At 47.1% G+C, this 18,118-nt stretch overlaps 1 long non-coding RNA gene across 6 annotated transcripts in view; it reads left to right on the top strand.

Annotated features, from left to right (window-relative positions):
- The first annotated feature begins 999 nt into the window (after positions 1-999).
- Positions 1,000-18,118, top strand: part of LOC101707067 (uncharacterized) — a 35,960-nt gene continuing 18,841 nt past the window's right edge. For 2 of the 6 annotated variants that reach the window (XR_002393773.2, XR_002393771.2), the window contains exon 1: positions 1,005-16,395. This is a non-coding gene — a long non-coding RNA (uncharacterized LOC101707067). Of the gene's footprint in view, positions 16,396-18,118 lie in introns of all 6 variants that reach the window. The other 4 variants (XR_001183248.3, XR_002393772.2, XR_002393770.2 and 1 more) reach the window with 4 other exon arrangements.

Here is an 18,118-nt window from a genome sequence, read left to right as displayed (position 1 = left end):
GCACTCAGGCCAGTGGACCCAGCTGGAGAGCTTCCTAAAATATCCCGGGGCCTGATGCAACAGCGCTCAGTGAGGGCACTGCATTGCGATGCGGTGACGGAGCCCAGGGTGGGAGCAGGGCCTTTTATGTCTTGCTGGGATTTTATCAGAGGCCAAATGAGCCCAGGTCCCTGAGGAGCAGGGGCCAGATGGAGGTGGTGAGGAGCTCTGACGCGACGCAGAGACCAGCTCTGCCATCCACCCAGCATCCCCACTCGGGGCTGGGGCACGGGGGCCAACCCCGGGGGACCCCTCTGCCACCCGCAGGACACCCTGAAAGCCAAGGAGCAGATGGATTGTAGCCAGCCTTCTTCTAAGAAAGAGCTGCGCCCCTGGACGATGCCCACTGGGTCAGAGGCTGGAGCTGGGAGGAGACAGCAGCAGACAGCTACCCAGAGCTGGCAGCGCCCCGGTGGGCCGAGTCCTCTTCAAATAAAGAGGGCGCCCCCCACCCCCCGAATTCTGAAACACAACTTAGCCAAGGCCCGCAACTTCTCTCCCTCCCTCCTCCTTTCTCAGCTGGCCAGAGGTGGGTCAGCGGGAGAAAGGCCGGACATGCTGGCCAGAAAGGTGAGAAAAGTGTCCACCTTGCTGCTGCCAGGCCCCTCCCGCGCTCGAAGTGTTGCAAACTAAAAGCCTCCGTTGCATCTTTTCAGCAAGTAATCAGCACAAGTTGAAAGGCACATGCTGTTGCATTTCTGATCAGACTGTATGTTAAGCAGGAAAATACTCCCTTTCTCCCCCCCCCTTTTTTTTCCTGTGGCTAAATGCATGTCTGTTTAAAGGAGCCACCAGGCAGGCAGCGCCTCTCACTTTGTCTTGGCAGGGCACAGCCATCAGACGAAGTGGGAGGAAGAAACATTAACTTCAACAGCTGTTTCTTGACCCCGGCTGTCAGTCTTCCCAAGAATAAATTTTGGAGAGTCCTATCTGAAACAAAGACTGAGCTGGGGGGGCGGGGCTGGCAGGGCGGCCGCCCGCGGGCTTGGAGCGCGGGGCGCCTGCAGGCCGGGGTGCTCGGAGCGGCCGCCCGAGCCGAGCCGGGGAGCAGCCCCCGCCCGCGCCCGCGCCCGCGCCCGCGCCCCGCCCGCCGGGTGCAGAGCCGGGCTCGGCGGCTGCAGCGTCCCGCGCGGGCGGCTTGAAACCGCTCGGGCTGAATAGCATTTGCTGTTCCGCGCGCGGCCGCCTCCCGCCGCCGCCGCGCCCGGGCTCCCGATCCCGGAAGTTGTGCTGACCCGGGCTGGGCGCCGCGAAGTTTGTCAACATGCGACTTGTGCGGGCGGGGTGCGCCCTCCGCGGGGTCCCCGCCGGCGCCCGCGTGCACACCGGCCGGCCCCGCGCCCCGCGAGCCCATACGCGCTCAGGTTTTGCTTTTCTTTCTTGTTTTGTTTTGGTTTGTTTTTTTGGTGCTGCTAGGAATTTGCTCCTGGGCCTGAGAGCATCATGGGGGGGGGGGAGGTGCGCAAGGATGCGCCCCGGGTGGGGAGGGGACCGCGGGGCTCGGCGCCTGCACCCTGCTGACTGATGCGGCCTGTTGTCCTCGACCCTGACCCCGCCGCAGAGGTTATGGGAATGTGTCTCCCCCAAAGATGGGGTCTCCTCACCCCACCCCCAGCCCCTGGAGCCCTCAGCCCTTGTTGCAGGGCGGTTCTGCAAACACCAGCTTGCTCTCTGCTTCCAGATCTTTGGGAATAAAGGGCATTGGGGTCATCAGATGCATTTGGGGACGTCAGCGGCCCCAGCAGAGAAAGCCACAGGGGACGCCGCGGGGGAGGCTTTCACTGGGCTGCGGGTACCTCGATGACTCCCTGGGGTGTGAAAACCCAAAGGACTCCCTGCCCAGTCCCTGCTTGAGGCTCCAGTTTCGCCCCACCGGAGAACCCCACCCCATCAGGGACTCCTGGTATCAACCCGTCCTGCTCCGCGCTTTCACCCCAGCAGGATCCGTGCTCCCCAGGTGGTGGCGAGGACAAGGCCACCCTGCAGGCTGAGGCCCTGAGCACGCAGGGAGAAGTGTCCCTTGGGGGCCACACGTGTGCCCACGGGAGCTGGAACTTAAGACACCGGTGTGAACTCTGCTTGTAGTTTGCAGTTACAGGCTGGATTCAAGCTGGGACATCAGAGGAGGGTGTGGTGTCCCCGGCGGGTCAGGTCACCTAGCCCAGCCCTTGCTTCCCTGAACTGGAAAAGTGTCCACTTGTGGGGACAGCAAGTTCTTCCCAACTCTTCAAGAACTTGGAGTGGAAATGAGGATCCCTGAAGAGATACCATTAGCCCGTCATGGTATGGCAGAGATGCGGGAGACAGGTTCATTTCATTTAGGAGCCAGCAACTTGATTTACTCTTCGTGTAGGTTGGCTGTGATAACCATGTGTCTGGGAAAATTAGGTCTGTAGGCACACATCTTCCAGGGTAAGAGGGAAGCGTTTTCCTACTTTTCAGACTGCCCCAACAGGAGTATCACACTAACCCCAAAGCCACAGTGTCCCCTACACCCGTAAGGAGCAGAAAACCTGAAACAAAATCTAAAGGAAATGTACCTGACATGTTTCTCAGGACTAGAAGTTACTTTTGACAAATATAAATCAAACTTATTCAAATACAGTTACAGAGCAGGCTGTTCTTAAACACAACACACACAGAGCGAGAGAGGGAGGGGGGCACTTTTCCCTTGCCCATGCCTCAGAAATTCCCCTGAATTATTTTCTTCTTTTCTTTTCTCTTTTCTTTTCTCTTTTCTTCCTTCCTTCCTTTCTTTTTCCTTTCTGTCTTAATCTCTCTCTCTCTCTCTCTCTCATAATCCATAAAGTACTACTCAACATGGTATACCATGGTGTGGATGGAACTCAGGAAGAATATGTGGACAATTCCATGTTCAAGTCCATGCACATGAGTGCTTTGTCCTAGTTGTTGATCTGGCATCTGTGTGAAAAGTGTGAGTCACAAAGGCTGTGGGGCTTTGGCAGAACACAGTATTGTGTGGTTCATATGGTCGGGCTTATTTACCAATAAAGCTAGTTTGCATTTCTGTCCCCTTTCCTGGTTGCACAAAGGTAATTTTCAGGGTTTCAGTTTCGAGTTCCAGAAGGGGAGCAGTGAGCATGCGGAAACAATTTCTTTTTACAGTGATGTGAGCTCTGTGCTCATCTGGACTTTGTTACTTCCTAAGGTAAATATCACTAAGCGGGTAGTGGGATCTTTGGGATCTAACGTACTGGATAGGTGAACGCAGTCTACTATGAAATGCTGAAGAAGGTCAAACAGCCGGATTCCTTTGCAGAACTCATTAGGTCAACTATGGTATTGTTTAAAATGGAAATTAATTTGATGTAATTATTTTTATTTAAAGGCACAGTATCTGTACAGGTAATAGCCAGAGCTAACCAAACTGCTTTAAACATTAATGAATATTAATGAAGTTCATGAACAGCACAATACTGCCTCTGTCTGTCTCAGGAAAACAAACGGATTGACTTTGTTCTAGAATAACAACCTTTAGTTCTTGATGGTTAAAATAATTTTATTGCTAAGAAGATTGTAGAGGACATAACTTCATAAGACTTGGCCCTGTTTACTAGACTTAGATCTCTTCCCCAAAACTAAATCTGTTTTACCTTTTTGCACATCTGAATGCCACTTCTTTCCATTAATTTGCCATCTCAAGACCCCTTCGTTTCCTCAGCTACCCTCCCCTCATCCCAGCAGTTCTTGGGAGTGACTCAGGGCTTGTGAGCTCCATTTGTATTTGGTATATAGATAATACCATCATTAGTCAGCGCTTCCATTCATCTAAATCTGTCTAAGCATATTGGAAGCTGTCCATAAAATTTTCCAATGGAAGTGACAAATGGATGTCAATCAAGAGGCCCCACCCACTCCAACCTTGTTTTGTGTGATGTGTGAGTGTTGTGTGTATTTCTTCCATAAGGAGAGGCTAGGCTATTTTTTGATCTGGACATCTGCCTGCGAAGGCAAGTTTCCCAGGCACATCACTGGTTGGCATTAGACAAAATTTGCAAAATTAACACCCAACGAGTGACAAAAGAAAAGAAATAGTATGTGAAATTAAATTGCAGCAGGATCCATTCCCTTAAGATAAATAATTTTTGGTACTCCAAATTTCAAGATTTTACAGTTTTACTGCAAATGAGTGTGTAATGAGAAAGGTAAAATCATTTCAAGCAAGCCAGCAAATTTGGGTCAAAATGAAAGCACTTCAGTGTGTGTGTGTGTGTGTGTGTGTGTGTGAGAGAGAGGGACAGAGAGAGACAGGAAGATTCCATAGGGCTGTTTGGGACTTTCTGTATTAAATCTACATCTATAGCTGTATTTTAAATACCTGTACACACTGTTCTCGGTGTGTGTATTATACTATACTCTGGTTTCTCAGTTCTATTTTTGTCCTTGTTTTTAATAACCAGTCCAATCTCTAGTGCTATTTGCTAGGCGAATATACTTATTAGGGCTTGGTGCCAGTTTTAACATGAGATTACTTTGACTGCTCTTGAAATCGATTGCTGTTTTCTAACCTATAACATGTTTTTACATGTTTAAGAGTGCTGCTGCTGTTGCTGAAAACAAAATTCTGCATTTATATTATAATGAGTTCATGTGTTTAGCCAAAAAGTGCTGTGGGCTAAGATTGGACACGAAAGATTCTAAAATCTTAAATGGGTTAGTAAACCCTTGATAATAATTGTAGTTTTATAGATAAAAAATATTTTTAACATTTTAATACTGCGCAGAAGTCATTTTTTCCCAAAGTTGTTATGAGATTTCTTCATCCACAAGGAATATTAAAGAAAAGTTTATAATTTGAAGTTATTTTATTTGGAAACACAGGGCCGGGGATTTAGCTCAGTGGTTCCGCCGCCTGCCTCACAAGTGCAAGGTCCCAAGTTCAATCCCTGGTACCAAAAAAAAAAAAATCTGTATTTGGAAACACTTTGGAGTGAAGCTGATCTTTATACCCAGGACTACAGATTTCACTTACCATTATCCATGGTGGGATGCCTAAGTTTACTCTTGTGGCTCAAAAAATTTTAGTGACTTTTAAAAAGTGGAATGTGGAAAGTATCTCCAGCTCATAGCAAATGTGGGAACTGGATAAATCCCGCTCTAAATGATCATTTAGTCTATGACTGGTTATTGTAATGAGTAGACATGAAAAACAAGTTATTGACTAAACTGAATTTAAAAGTTTCTGCTGAGTTTTCATCACTGGTATAGTCCGAATCATCACAACAATTTTACTTCAGCAATCGATATAGGGCAGAGGTCTGCCAGTACGTTCCTTCCCAAATTTACTGTACATAAAGGTGAAACTGTTTTTTTTTTCTAACAGTATATTCTGCAAGCTAAACTTATTTCCAAAACCCAGCTGGGCATCTCTTTCTGTTTATATATGAGAACAAAGAATCCTGAATTAGGAAAAAAAATCTGGCTTTCTTGCTTATGATTTTGGACAGAAAGTAATTTTTAAAATACTGTATGGATTTATGTCCAAAGGCTAAGTGGCTTTGTTGGCGGGAAGAGGAAGCTTGGTTTTGTTAATAAACAATACTAGCCCAGCTCAGAATTACTACCGGAAATTAGATACGGAAAGGCTCAAGCTGTTCTGACTTAAAGTTTCAGCTATGTAGCATGTGGATGGCCACCCACCCAGTGGTTAAATAGGGTCTCGGCTCCTGCAGTTTTCTGAACCCAGTGCCCTTTGCAGATGGGCCTACAGCTCTGCACTCTGCCTTCCTCCCGTGTGTACCTGAGTCCCCTTCTGGACCACCTTGTGCCTTCCCCATGGAGCCCCTCTGAGCCCCAGGCAGATCCTTGGGCTCCATCTCACTTAGGAGCTCAAGGCTAAAATTAGCCAGGTTCTCCCTGCTCCCCACTCCAAAAGGCTATTTTTAGCAGCAGGATTTTCAGGATGGAAAAATTCTGGAATAAGCTCATAAAACTAAGGCTGTGTTCAGGTTGTGCTTCCTGGGGAATCCATAGCCCAAGGCCCGGAAGCCCTTGAAAGTGTTGTATGGTCCTTGCAGGACTCAGAAGGCCTCCCTGAAGGCCTATAAAGGCCGAAGAAGCCTCGCACTGAGCATGGCTGGCAGCTGCATTGGGCCCATATCCATGACAAGGGCAAGCAGCAGCCTTTGGGTCATGGCTTGGAAAAGTGACAAGGCTGGGTGCTTCCCACCCCACCATTCCAAGGAGGGGACGGGGGCAGGCAGCTGAAGCGACAGACACCCTGTCCAAACACTTGACAGCTCCCGGGCAGCAGCCCAAGCAGTGGGCCAAGCCCTGGGCCAAGCCCTGGGTGTCGCTCCAGATGCTGGGCCGAGGCCCAGGGCACTCCCTAGTATAAAGCTGGAAAAAAAGAACACTGCCGCCGGCAGGAAACTGAGTCAAACAGATTGGGAAAAAGCAGAACCAGGCTGCCCAGGAGGCTGTGTCCCTGGACAAAAGTTTTCAGTTGTCAACAACAACCAGGATGGAGCGGATTCAAGGCCTCCTACTGCCTGGGGGAGGCGGGGGTGGGACTGGGTCCAGGGAGCTTGCAGTGACAGGGGACCCAGCTCAGGAAGGGCCGAGGAGAGAAGCTTGGCATGGCTTCCGGCTCGGATTCAGGACCTCACAGGCTGGCTTGGAGAGTGAATACTGCTGCAGGTGCAGGCTGTGCCCTGTGGGTCCTTTGCTTTGTTATTTCTGCACAGTGTTAGAACTTCCTTGCTGTCTTCGACACTTTCCCAGTCTCTGGGACTAAATACACAACACCTGTAACTTAGAGGCAGAGAGGTTTATTGTGGCTCACAGGTTCAGTCCATGGTTTGCTGGCTCCAAAGCAGGACGGCAGGGCAGAGGGCTTGCTGGACAGGAGAGAGGCAGGGCCGGGCTGACAGGAAGCAGAGAGTGGAGGCAGGAGCCTGGGAGGGAGATGGACCCCGCCAGGCCACACCCGCAGTGAGCGAGCGGCCTCTTCCAGCCAGACCCTGCCTCTTAACAGTTCGGCTATCACCCACTGGCAGATTTAATGCATCAGTGAGCCTAAAGCCTCACCTACGAGTGCATGAGGCTTTGGGAAGACCTCTAGGTACAAACCGTAAAGCTTGGCCCAAGACTTATTCCTAGGGTTCTCCTTGGGAGAGTAGAGGGGCAGAGCAGAATCTGCTGTAGCAGATTCTTGGTTTTGCTGAGCTCAGCCCCCTCTCAAGAGCTGTGAGTGGAAAGTCGGTCCTACTTCCTGCCCACTCCTCCATGAATGCATCATACTCTGTGTTTCAGAGAATTCAGCACAGGGACAAGAGAAAGGGGAAGAGAACGAAGCTTTGGATTCGCAGAATTCCACGTGGGCGTGAGGCTAACAGGACGGGGTTTAGATGATTAATAGGGAAAACAACGTTCCCCTTCTCTTTTTCAGACCAACATGATAATAGAAATCAGTAGCCATGCAGACCTGAGATGAGACCCTGAATTGAGGAGGATGGGGTAGGTGTTCAGGGGTCTAAACTTCCAGTGAGTTTCACAGGTGATTTGTATGGATGCTAAATTTTTAGAGTGGCAGCAAAGAATGTGTCATCCTTCCATTATCCCAAATCATAAAGGGAAATAAAAACTTCAATCTAAAGTCATTTCTGCCCCAGAAAGAATGGCTGCTATCAAGATATCAACCAATAACAAATGCTGGCGGGGTTGTGGAGAGAAAGGAACCCTTCTCCATTGTTGGCGGGGGTGCAGACTGGTGCAACCACTGTGGAAATCAGTATGGAGATACCTCAAAGGACTAGGGCTGGAAGTCCCATTTGACCCAGCTATTCCCCTGCTGGGTATCTTCCCCAAAGAATTAAAAGAATCATACCACAGTGATATATGTGCGCCTATGTTCATAGCAGCACAGTTTGTAGTAGCTAAAGCTTGGAAACAGCCCAAATGCCCATCAACTGGAGACTGGATAAAGAAAATGTGGTGTTTTTATAAAATGGAGTACTACTCAGCCATAAAGAACGAGAAACTACAGACATTTGTAGCTAAATGGATGCATATTGAGGTGATACTCTTAAGTGAAATAAATAGGACACACATGTATAAATACCGAATAGTTTCTCTGGTGTGAGCAACTGAAAGTGTAAATAAGGATTAAAATGATTAAAATGAATAATTGATAATTTGTAATATTAAAAGGTCCAAAGGTGTAGGGGTGGTGGGAGGGAAAGGGGAAAGGAAAGAAGGGAAAGGAAAAATGATGAGAAAGAAAAAAATGGAAACGAAGTCTATGTAAATAGGGAAGGGTTTAGGGGTGAATGGCACACAGGTAATGGAGAAAAAATAAGAACCAAGATACAGCATGTACAGGTATAAGCACCCAATGATAAATGTAAATGTATTGTATAACTAAAATGTACCAATAAAAGAATTTTTAAGAATAAATAAATAGGAAAAATAAAGTCATTTCTATTATTTTTGGAAGCACTGTGATCATCTGGCAAGACAATTCCCTTCCCAGTTGCCACAATATAGGGGAGATTTCATACTGGTAATATGTGGCAGCAGCAGGCTACTGTGAGAGTTCAGTCTGGTCATTAATAATTGTAGCAGCCAAAAATTATGCGTGAGTGATAAAGCATAGCTTCTCCATTTTACAGATGGAAAAGTCCGGCAAATTCCCAAGGTCAAAATGAGTGGGAAAGCCATATTTCAAAGGGAGACGTGTGGCATCGCAGCTCTGCTCCCAGTCTAAGCAAGTCACTTCATCTTTGTAAACTTGTTGGGCCTGCCCACCTAGTTCATCCTCAGCCTGTGTTAGAAAGTCGTTTCATAAACCATACCCTATGGTCTTATTCAAGACCACAAGGCCAGAAATCTATTGCTGATAGGGATGGAGTTTGAGTCATTTCTAAACACCCAGGACAGGCAGTGAGGGAACTTTTCTTGACTATGTACATTGGGAAATTTCTTAAGAGAATGAGCAGCGTCTCCAGAGCTTTTGGAAATTGATTTGCTTGTGTCACTGCTTCATGAAGGCCCTAAAGTCTGCCTACCCTGCGTGGCTCGTCCCGGACAGACTTTCCAGGGTTCCCCAGCATGGCCCCCGTCGTTCCCTGTGCTGGACCCACCTTCTCTCTCTGCTGGGAGTGCTCCACCTGGTTCCTCAAGGGTGCTTCTCAAGGGTTCCTTCCCCGTGAAGTCCCCTCTCTCTGCATCCCAGGGAAAGCGAGTCTGCTGTGTTCCCAGGAGCCGGTCACCCTGGGCTGTCACACCAGGCAGGGCATTGGTATCATTCGCCTCATGTCTCCCAGGCCCAGGACCACGGTTTACTGACCTTTGTGTCTGTCAGGAACCCGCGCATTCTACAGTACACCGCAAATCTCACACAGCAAGTGTTAAAGGGGTGAACATTTGAATGGTGTAGTTTGTTTTTCTTTTTTTAATTAGAGTTGGATTGTGCAAAGCCATCTCACTGGTTTTTGGTGGACCAGCCTAGGCATTTCTGGTCCTTCCTAGTGATAGAGACATGAACTTGAACAAATGGCCTGCCGTCATACACACGCGGACACTCTGCTCTCGTCGCTAGTGTGACAGGAGTCATACTTAAGAATGTGATCTGGCATCGGAGAAAGAAAACAATCAAGCACCAGTAAGGACCAAGTGGCAACCGCATTGCTGTGAGAGAGGCCCAGAGTGAGGCCCTTGGCTTCCTGTCGTCCTACCTGAGTGTGCAGCCAAGGTGAACTCGCCGCACTGGACAGTTAGTACGGTCCACTCCCCATCTCTCAGTTGTCTGCCCTTCTGCACGGTACTGCCTTCCCCTCCAGACCTTCTGCAGGGATTCTGCTCTTCACAGAAGTCTTGTGCTAACAGTATTTGGGGAGTTGAGGGAGAGAGCAGAGTGAGGGAAGTCCTTTTCTTCCTTTTCCTTTGCTAAGACGGGGACCTTTATCAAGAAAGATGGCGTCCTTTAGCTCCATGTGGTGACCCGTGGTGGAATGAGTGGACGGTCTGGCCACCATCCCTGCAGCATTACCCGGCACCGCACTGTCTCTGCTGTAACCACACAGGTCTTCTTCATGTGCTTTTCCTTATACTTTGCATACTCTGTTCCCTTTCCGGAAAGTCCTTCCATTCCCCTCTGATCAAGTGAATTTCTTCTCCTCCGGTGGCTTTCCCTGAGCTCCCCGACTGGTCACTCTCCTTTGATAGCCCCTTGTCAAGGGCAAGCATCATAGTTACAGTGTTCCATTTATTTATAAAATCATCTCATCAATGTCTGACTCCCCTGTAGGTGCAGCTCGACGGGAGCAAAGACATTGTTCCTTTTGGCAGCGTCGTGTCCCCTGTTCCTAGCAACAGGCCTGATGTGAGTGAGTCGCAATAAATGTTTGCAGAGTAAAATCAGGGCGAGAGCCGCAGGCTTCCGTGAGGGCAGGGTCAGAAGCATCTCTGAGGAGAAATACCTTCTCTAGATGGGCAGAGGCAGAAGAGCCCTGTAGTAGAAAGCGGGGAACCTTGGGTTGTACACCCACTCCCTAGCCACCTCCTCTGTGCCCGGCATGGACTCAGGCTGAGGACTCACGGTGAACTGGACTTGAGCCCTGGCCACGTGGCATGCATCTTCAGAGCAACTTCTCATCATCTAGAAGCCGACCATGCTGTTGCTGCGACAGTCATGTAAGCATGACGCTGTGTAGTAGAGTGAGGTCATATATAGTGTCATGTGCATTACATGTAGTGCACTATAGGTGCCGTACATTCATCAGTTCTCTTGGTTTTCAGACAACCTCTGAGGTAGGCATTTTATCATCTCTAGTTTATAGCTAAAGAAATGGGGGCCTCAGAAAAATGTAAGTTTCTTTTTCCAGATTACTCACGTGGAACTGAACCAGAGAGCCTGATCTAGGTGACACTGAAGTTGTGTTTTGGGATATCGGAGATCTGTCTCAGTCACTTTCCCATCACCGGGACAAAGTACCCAACACCCACAGCCTAAAGGAACAGAGGTTTATTTTTCCTCAGAAGTTTCAGCTCATGGTCAGCCAGCACCGAGGCAAGTGGCAGGACCAGGGTAGAAGAAAGCTGCCTGCGTCGTAATGGGTGAATCTGCAAATGAGGACAGCGCTCCATGACCCGGCCCCCTCCTGGAGCCCCACTACTGAGCATATGCGAGTGTGGGGCAAACCACTACAAGACAGCAATGAACGTCGGGCAGAAATGAATGTGCGTCTAACCTCAGAGTCCAGTGTCCTGTCCTCTGGTCAGAGCTTCCTGTCTTTCCAGGCCTCCTCTGTCTTATCCTCTGTCCCAGTTGGCATCACGGGGATCCTCAGAGCCGCGGTTTCTTCCCACCTGCTGCCTACTGGCCTCTTCCATGTTAGCTCTCACCCAGGTTGATCCCGCATGGTCCTCTACTCTCACTGTGCCAGTCAGGGACATCTCAGTGCCATGGCAATGCTCTCTCCTCCTGCACACCGGATGGAGATGGGGAGGACAGCAGAGGCGGTATGCCCTGAGAACCACGCCTGGTGCTGTTACGCAGTATACATGATATTAGTGTTTTCATTTACCTCTGAGTAGCTAACACTCTCATGAAATCTTGGCTGAACTTTATCCAGCTCAGCTGGGTCCGTAATGTGTCTGCCTGTCAACCGTGTTACTTAGCAGAGTTAAACGCCCACATAGCTTTGAGTACCCTTCCAGGTCTTCTCTGCTCTTCACAAGCCTTCCGCTCCCCTACTCTCATTTGCTTGTGGTCCACTCCCCTTTATTCTGGCTGTAAAGCCAGCCTCTCACCGGTCTCTTGCCTGCAGTTTGGCTGAATGACCCTAACTTCCTGGGCACAGTTGTTTGTTTGGGGATGGGCATTTAATTCAATATGAAACAGTCAGAACCTTCCCTAGGAACTTGGGTGGATGTCTGGAAAAGACACTCGTGCCTGTGAGGCTATTGTTGCTAAGAAGTGCAGAAGAACGGAGCTGTGGGCACAGGAGAGGAGGTAAAGGCAGTGGCAGACAGCAGAGCTAAGGGGAAGAGAATTCGCTGCCATCACTTGCGTGTCTGGATTGAACTACTCCCTGATGACTGTAAACCCATCTCAGTCATGGAGACTAACATTCCCTCTCTCTCTCTCCCTCCCTCCCTCTCTCTCTCTCTCTCTCTCTGAGTGTGGTTTCCACCCCTTGCAACTGAAAAGCCCTGAGTAATAGACCTTGCGTGTAGCCGCTGGTGGACTGGAGATTCTCCCCATTGCTTTCCTTGACGCCTGTTTTGACAGCGTGTGGCCCTGTACCCCGTCATCTCCCCCGACCTGAACCTCGGCTTTGCTCAGCCTTCCGCTCTGCCCCGCCGGGCTGTCTCACCCACACTGGTGTCTTCCACACTTTCAGGCATAATCCATCCCCTCTCTCACATCTTCAGCTGCTCTCTTTCCACTGCTCCTTTACTTATAACCCAAAATAGACACCTTTCCCCTTCTGCCAAGAGGGCCCAAATGTTATTTCTCATCATTATCTTCACTTCCTGCCTTCGATTCCAGTCTCTGTTCACAGCTTTCACATTCTGCTTCCCCTGGGTCACCAGTTTCATACTGGCAAATCCAGTGATGTCTTGGATGGAAGCTAGCTGGACCTGTCTTTCATTGGACAACGCCTGTCACTTTACCCTGCTATCTTTTCTGAGGCACCAAGACACTGCTTGTGATGGTTTGTCCTGTCAACTTAGTTGAGTTGAGCGACACCTAGGAGACTAGGAAAGCACATTCATGGTGTGTCTGGGTGGTCCGACCTTGGGGACTACGTCCCCTGACCCTTTCTCTCTGGCTCTCTCCCTGTCTCTCCGCTTTGTGGATGCTGTGGACTGAGCACCTTTCCTCTGTCTTCCCTTCCATTGTGATGTTTGTGTCTCGGAATCGGCCATCGAAAGATCAAAACCTCTCCTCCTTCAAGTCGCAGGTGTCAGGTACTTTGTCCCGGCAACAGGAAGCTGGTTGATACATCTCCCAGGTGCCCTGAAACCTTCTTAGCCTCCCCTTGTCTGTCTCCACTGTAGGTTTCTCTTCTGTCCACTGTCCTTCTCCTAGGGTGACTTAACTACTCTGTGGTGTTAATATTTACCATATGCTGATGACCCTTGTGTCTGCATAGCCAATCTAATGCTCTACCTAGAATTTTAAATTTTGCTGCATATTTATATGTTGTTGTTCCAAGGACATCTCGCATTCAATTTAATTAAATCATCACTCATCTTCCCAAGTCTGCTTTCTGTTTTGTGTTCCCCTCTCACAGAGCACAGCTGCTGGCCATGTAAGCCAAATTCAGAAGTATCATTTTTCTCCTCCGACCTCCACCTCATAACGCTCTGCTGACCTTCCAAATCATCAGGGAGTTGGTTTCTCTTCTGGTAGCAGGTACTGATGGCCTCCTACCCAGCAAACTTTCCCTCTGCCTTTGCTCTTGCTGAGAAAACTTCAGTTTTGTTCCCGTGTCTACAAGATGCTGGAAAGCTGTGTGCCTGAGGGAACCTGGCGTCTGCCCCAAAGGGTGAGTCTTCATTTGTCTGCTCTAAGCCAACCATGACTATGGCCGAGGATAACCCACAAATACTTAATTCGTTATCTGCGCCAAAATATTTGACTCATATGAAGAAAACCATCATTAGATTATCGTCGATGAATAAAAACAAAGTGACAGGAATTATAAAGGGGACCGGGGAGGAGGAAAAAGATCCTGCAGGCTCTCTGGGAATAATAAATCTATTTTATATTTTAGATAAATTGATTAGCCAGCAGCTGCTTCCCATCGTTCTGCTGCCCTTCATCGTGCACTGGCCCTTCACCTTCTTCTCTAGGTTTACTTCCAGACTCATCCAGCACAGGCAGGGGTACTGGACACCCTTCTTTTTTTTATGAAACACACACACAACATTGCAAGCTAGATCATGGATGCTAGATTAGATCATAGATGTTAGATTACATCTGGTTAGAAAGGGAGAACTTTTCTGTTTAGGGGGCAAAAAATATGCAACCTGCTAAAAGCAGAACTAGCTGGGTATTGTGGGATTGACTACGGGTCCTCCATATTCTGAAATTCTAGAGGTTCGATTATCTCATCTGCAACATTTCTGATGTGTGGTTACTAGAGTTGCACTCTGGAATAACTGGAGAGAGACTCGCTTGGGAAACACACACAACTAACCCCATCATTTACTTAGCGTTTGAGCAAGTGTTACACAGTGCTTTGTCATAGCCTTGTTAATTGACGCTTGCCCAGGGCCAGGAATAATTTACTGGACAAGACAGAAAGGCTCTTATTTTATTCATTTCTAATGTATCCTTGGCACGGAGCACAATAACCTGCAGAGCTTTCAATATTTCTCCCTAAATTTTTATTTTGAAAAACTTCAAGGACGTTGGAGTCATCGTATCCTTCACCTGGAATCACCAGCTGTCAACATCTTCCCATGTGCGGCCCTCTCCCTCTCTGCTCTCCCCACGTGAACGCACAGCCCATATTTCTTTCGGCTGAACGACCCGGAAGTGAGTTGCAGGCCCCATCACACCACCTCTTCGTCCCTTCGCACGCAGCTCCTGGGGAAAGGATGCTGTCCCACCACTGCACAGCACGGTCAGACGCAGACCGTCGCACATGCGTATACAGTCTACATTCACATTGCCCTAATTGTTCCATTCTGATCTTTTAGTTACTTTTTTCTCACCTGCATATGATCAAGAAGGATGCACTGAATTGCCTGTTAAGTATCTTTAGTCCCCTTTTGTCTAAAAACTTTCACGCCATTAATACTTTTAAAGAATTCAGATTTGGTATTTTGTTGAATGCTCTAAATGATTTACCTATATGTTGTTTTCAGGTTAAGCATTTTTGGCAAAAATTATACATGGGAGGTGCTGCTTTCTTCTCGGGACATGAGAAATTATTATCAGTGATGTTTGATCACTTTTCTCTCTTTTTGTTATATTTGTCAACTAAATAATTTATGAGGGCCACTCTGTAGAGATGAGAACATTATCTTTTTTATTGAGCACTTCGGGAAGCGAAATGAAGAATAAGGAAATCATACACATTTTTAAAAAAAATCTCCAGTAAAATAGCCATGATTCAATTATTTGCATATTTTCATTAGAACATTTTTAGCATCTTGGGAAGCAGAATTATCTGCACAGTTGTCTCAAACCTGTAGTTCTCTCAAACCTGTAGTTCTCTTTGTTCACACAGACCCATCCAGCTAAGTGTCATCTATTCTCTCCAATGTGCAGACCAGCACAAAAGCTAAGTGGCTTAGTGCCCACACGGTGAGTGGGAAGGGAGAGTCGTCAAACAGGGCTGCAGACCAAGCAAGTCTTGCACTTCCTGGACTCAGTTAGCTCTTCTGCCTACTGGACAGACGGGACTTCGGGATCTTCAAGGCATTATCATTGTAAAGGTTCATTCACATCTGCAGTTAACTGCTATATACTCAGTTATTCTGCCCCTAATTCTACATGCTTATGCCTTGTGCAAGATCAAATTCATATTTTTTTCCTAACTTTAGAGATAGGTTGGAACTGTGGAAATGACCCCACACACCTGTCACCTGGCTGGCGGGAGCCTTTAGGTCCTGTGGCCCATGTGTCTGTAGCTCGGGTCAGGTGTGGCTCTCCAAAGTCCTTCTCAGTGGCTGTAGGCCTCCCTGGTAACTCATGAGGTCACCAAGCCCACCTTTTGGCTTCAGAAATCCCTTCCTTCAGCCTCCCTCAGAGATGGATGTCTGTGCTGGAACTCAGAGCTCAGAGATGCTCAGGATGGAGACTTCCGGTGTCCTTCTGTCCATGTTTACGCCCGTCGTGGCTCCTGAACAACACCAGGCTGTAACATCCCTCGACCCCTTGCCTTCTGCCTACCTGGTTATCAGTTGCTCACATTGCCTGGGCAGTCACTTCAGCACTGCCCTTAAATTTCCTCCAAACCCACAGCCTTCCCAATTATACCAGGTGTACTTGCACCATTATTTAGTTGCAAATACTGCACGGCAGAGTGACATAAGATAGAATGTAGAACAGCTGTGCAGGGAAACAAAAATCAACTTGTGAGCATTCTGCAAGGTGAGGGTACACTTTTTAGAATAAAAATGTGTATTTCACTATGTTGTAACTTGACCAAAAAACTTGTATACTTGGTCATACAGGATAATAAGGACGGGTCCTCCCAGTGGAACGAGATCCTTGCCAACTTGCCCATGTGAGCCTGAAAATGTGATACATGAATCGTAAAGCCTTAATGTATTGAGGACTGCAGATAAGTACGTGTCCGTGTGGTGTAGTTCGAAGTTTAAGCTGAAGGAGGAACACAGTGATTATAGATCACAGCTGTGACCCTGCAGGTTTGGATGGTTTTTATTGTATTTTTCAAGAATAAACAAGTCCATCGTATTTCCAATGAACATACTTTTAATGTCCATGCAAACCGTGGGGGCCTTTCTTCATATTTTACTCCCAATGGACTTCTTTGCAAGATCTTTGTGTGAGTAGTTATATTGAGAAATCTGAATAAAAAATTAGCATCAGGACTCTGGAAAAAGCATTCATCCTGTTAGCAAAGGAGTTGAGGTCAAATGGGCAACATGGCTTTTCCTGGCTTCATTGTCATCCGGGAGGCCTGGCTGTCTCTGGAGGGGCCAGCTTAGGGCTACCTTGGGGAAAGGAGTTGATGGTTTCTTACTTTCTTCAACTACTTTGCTTTTGAGTATGTATATATATATTTTGAGGCAAAGTCTCGCTATGTAGTTCAGGGAGACCTTGAACTTACTATGTACCCCAGGCTGGCCCTGAACTCATGGTGATCCTCCTGCCTCTGCCTCCAAGTGCTAAGACTACAGATGAGTGCCACCATGCCCAGCTTGAGTATTTTATATGTTATAGGTCTACTTAAAGATTCAAATTTAAAGAAAATGTTAAACTGGAAACATGCCTTAACATTCAAATGGTGATTGAAATTGTTTTCCCTGTAGCAATTACTCAATAATTGTGTAAAATTCTAAATTGTTTGCCTTTCATATATTTTTATTTAAATTGGTTCTTTAAGTAACAGCATCACAGGGGGCTCCCAGAGACGAAGATGCAAATGAGAAAACTGGATAAAACTCTCTTTTGGTTTCCTCACAAGCAAATCTCCCCCTTGACTTTCCAGCATTCTACTCAGCTCTTTCAAAATGAAGGGAAATAAAATATGGCAGAGGTTACGAGAAGAAATAAAACACTGAGCAAGTTTAGCTTTCAGTACACTCACCAGCACTCACCTGAGGGCGCATGATGTATTGTTGGGCATAAATGGCTCGGAGCCTATCAGATTCACACTATTATGTAGCAGGAACATTTATTCCCACAACTCTATTCCTTCTCGAGAATTTCTTCCCCAGCAGTACAAATATGGGTGGATATCAGATGAATAACAGCACATATTTTCCGAAGTTTTCCCACTACGATGAATAATGAGATTCACTTTTCTAGCATGATGATGGCTGCAGCTCTCTACATCTTCTTTGGATCATGGAGTGGCCTATATTTTAGTTCCCATGGGCTTTCTACTTAGCTGATGTTGCAAAGTTAATTCAGTCTATTTAATGCCTAAAATGTCTTACTGATCATTTATCTTCCCTTAATTCTGAAAACAATTTGATCATCAAATAAAGTCAAACAGACTGTTAAAAATAAAACCTTTAAATATGAACATTTTTTTAGGTGCCCATAGGGATAACCCTGTTTCTCCTAGTGATAATCCATACACATTTTGGATTCTAATTACGGGCCTTGTTCCTTTATTAGAGCAAGTTCAGTGGAAATGGAAACACATTTCAAAACATGAGGAATATAGATTTCCATTTTTTAAAAAAATCTTTTAAAAAACTTTCACAGAAAATTAAGACGATCTGAGCTATAGTTTCACTCTGCTGACTTTACTAGGTGTATAGCTTTCCACAATCCAGGTGTTTTCCTTCACTACCTGTGGTGATGTGACTGCAATATTAAAAACCAAAAGTGTGCACTAGACTCTAGCAGTGATGTTCCTCAACCAAGAAAAGTGATTAGAAACGAGACAGTTCCCAA

This window comes from Heterocephalus glaber, unplaced genomic scaffold, assembly GCF_053883595.1.
Source record: "Heterocephalus glaber isolate CG9 unplaced genomic scaffold, H.glaber_assembly_v1.0 deba00001465, whole genome shotgun sequence".
NCBI lineage: Eukaryota > Metazoa > Chordata > Mammalia > Rodentia > Bathyergidae > Heterocephalus > Heterocephalus glaber.
Note: the sequence above shows the minus strand (reverse complement) of the source record. Positions and strands in the feature narration are given on the sequence as shown.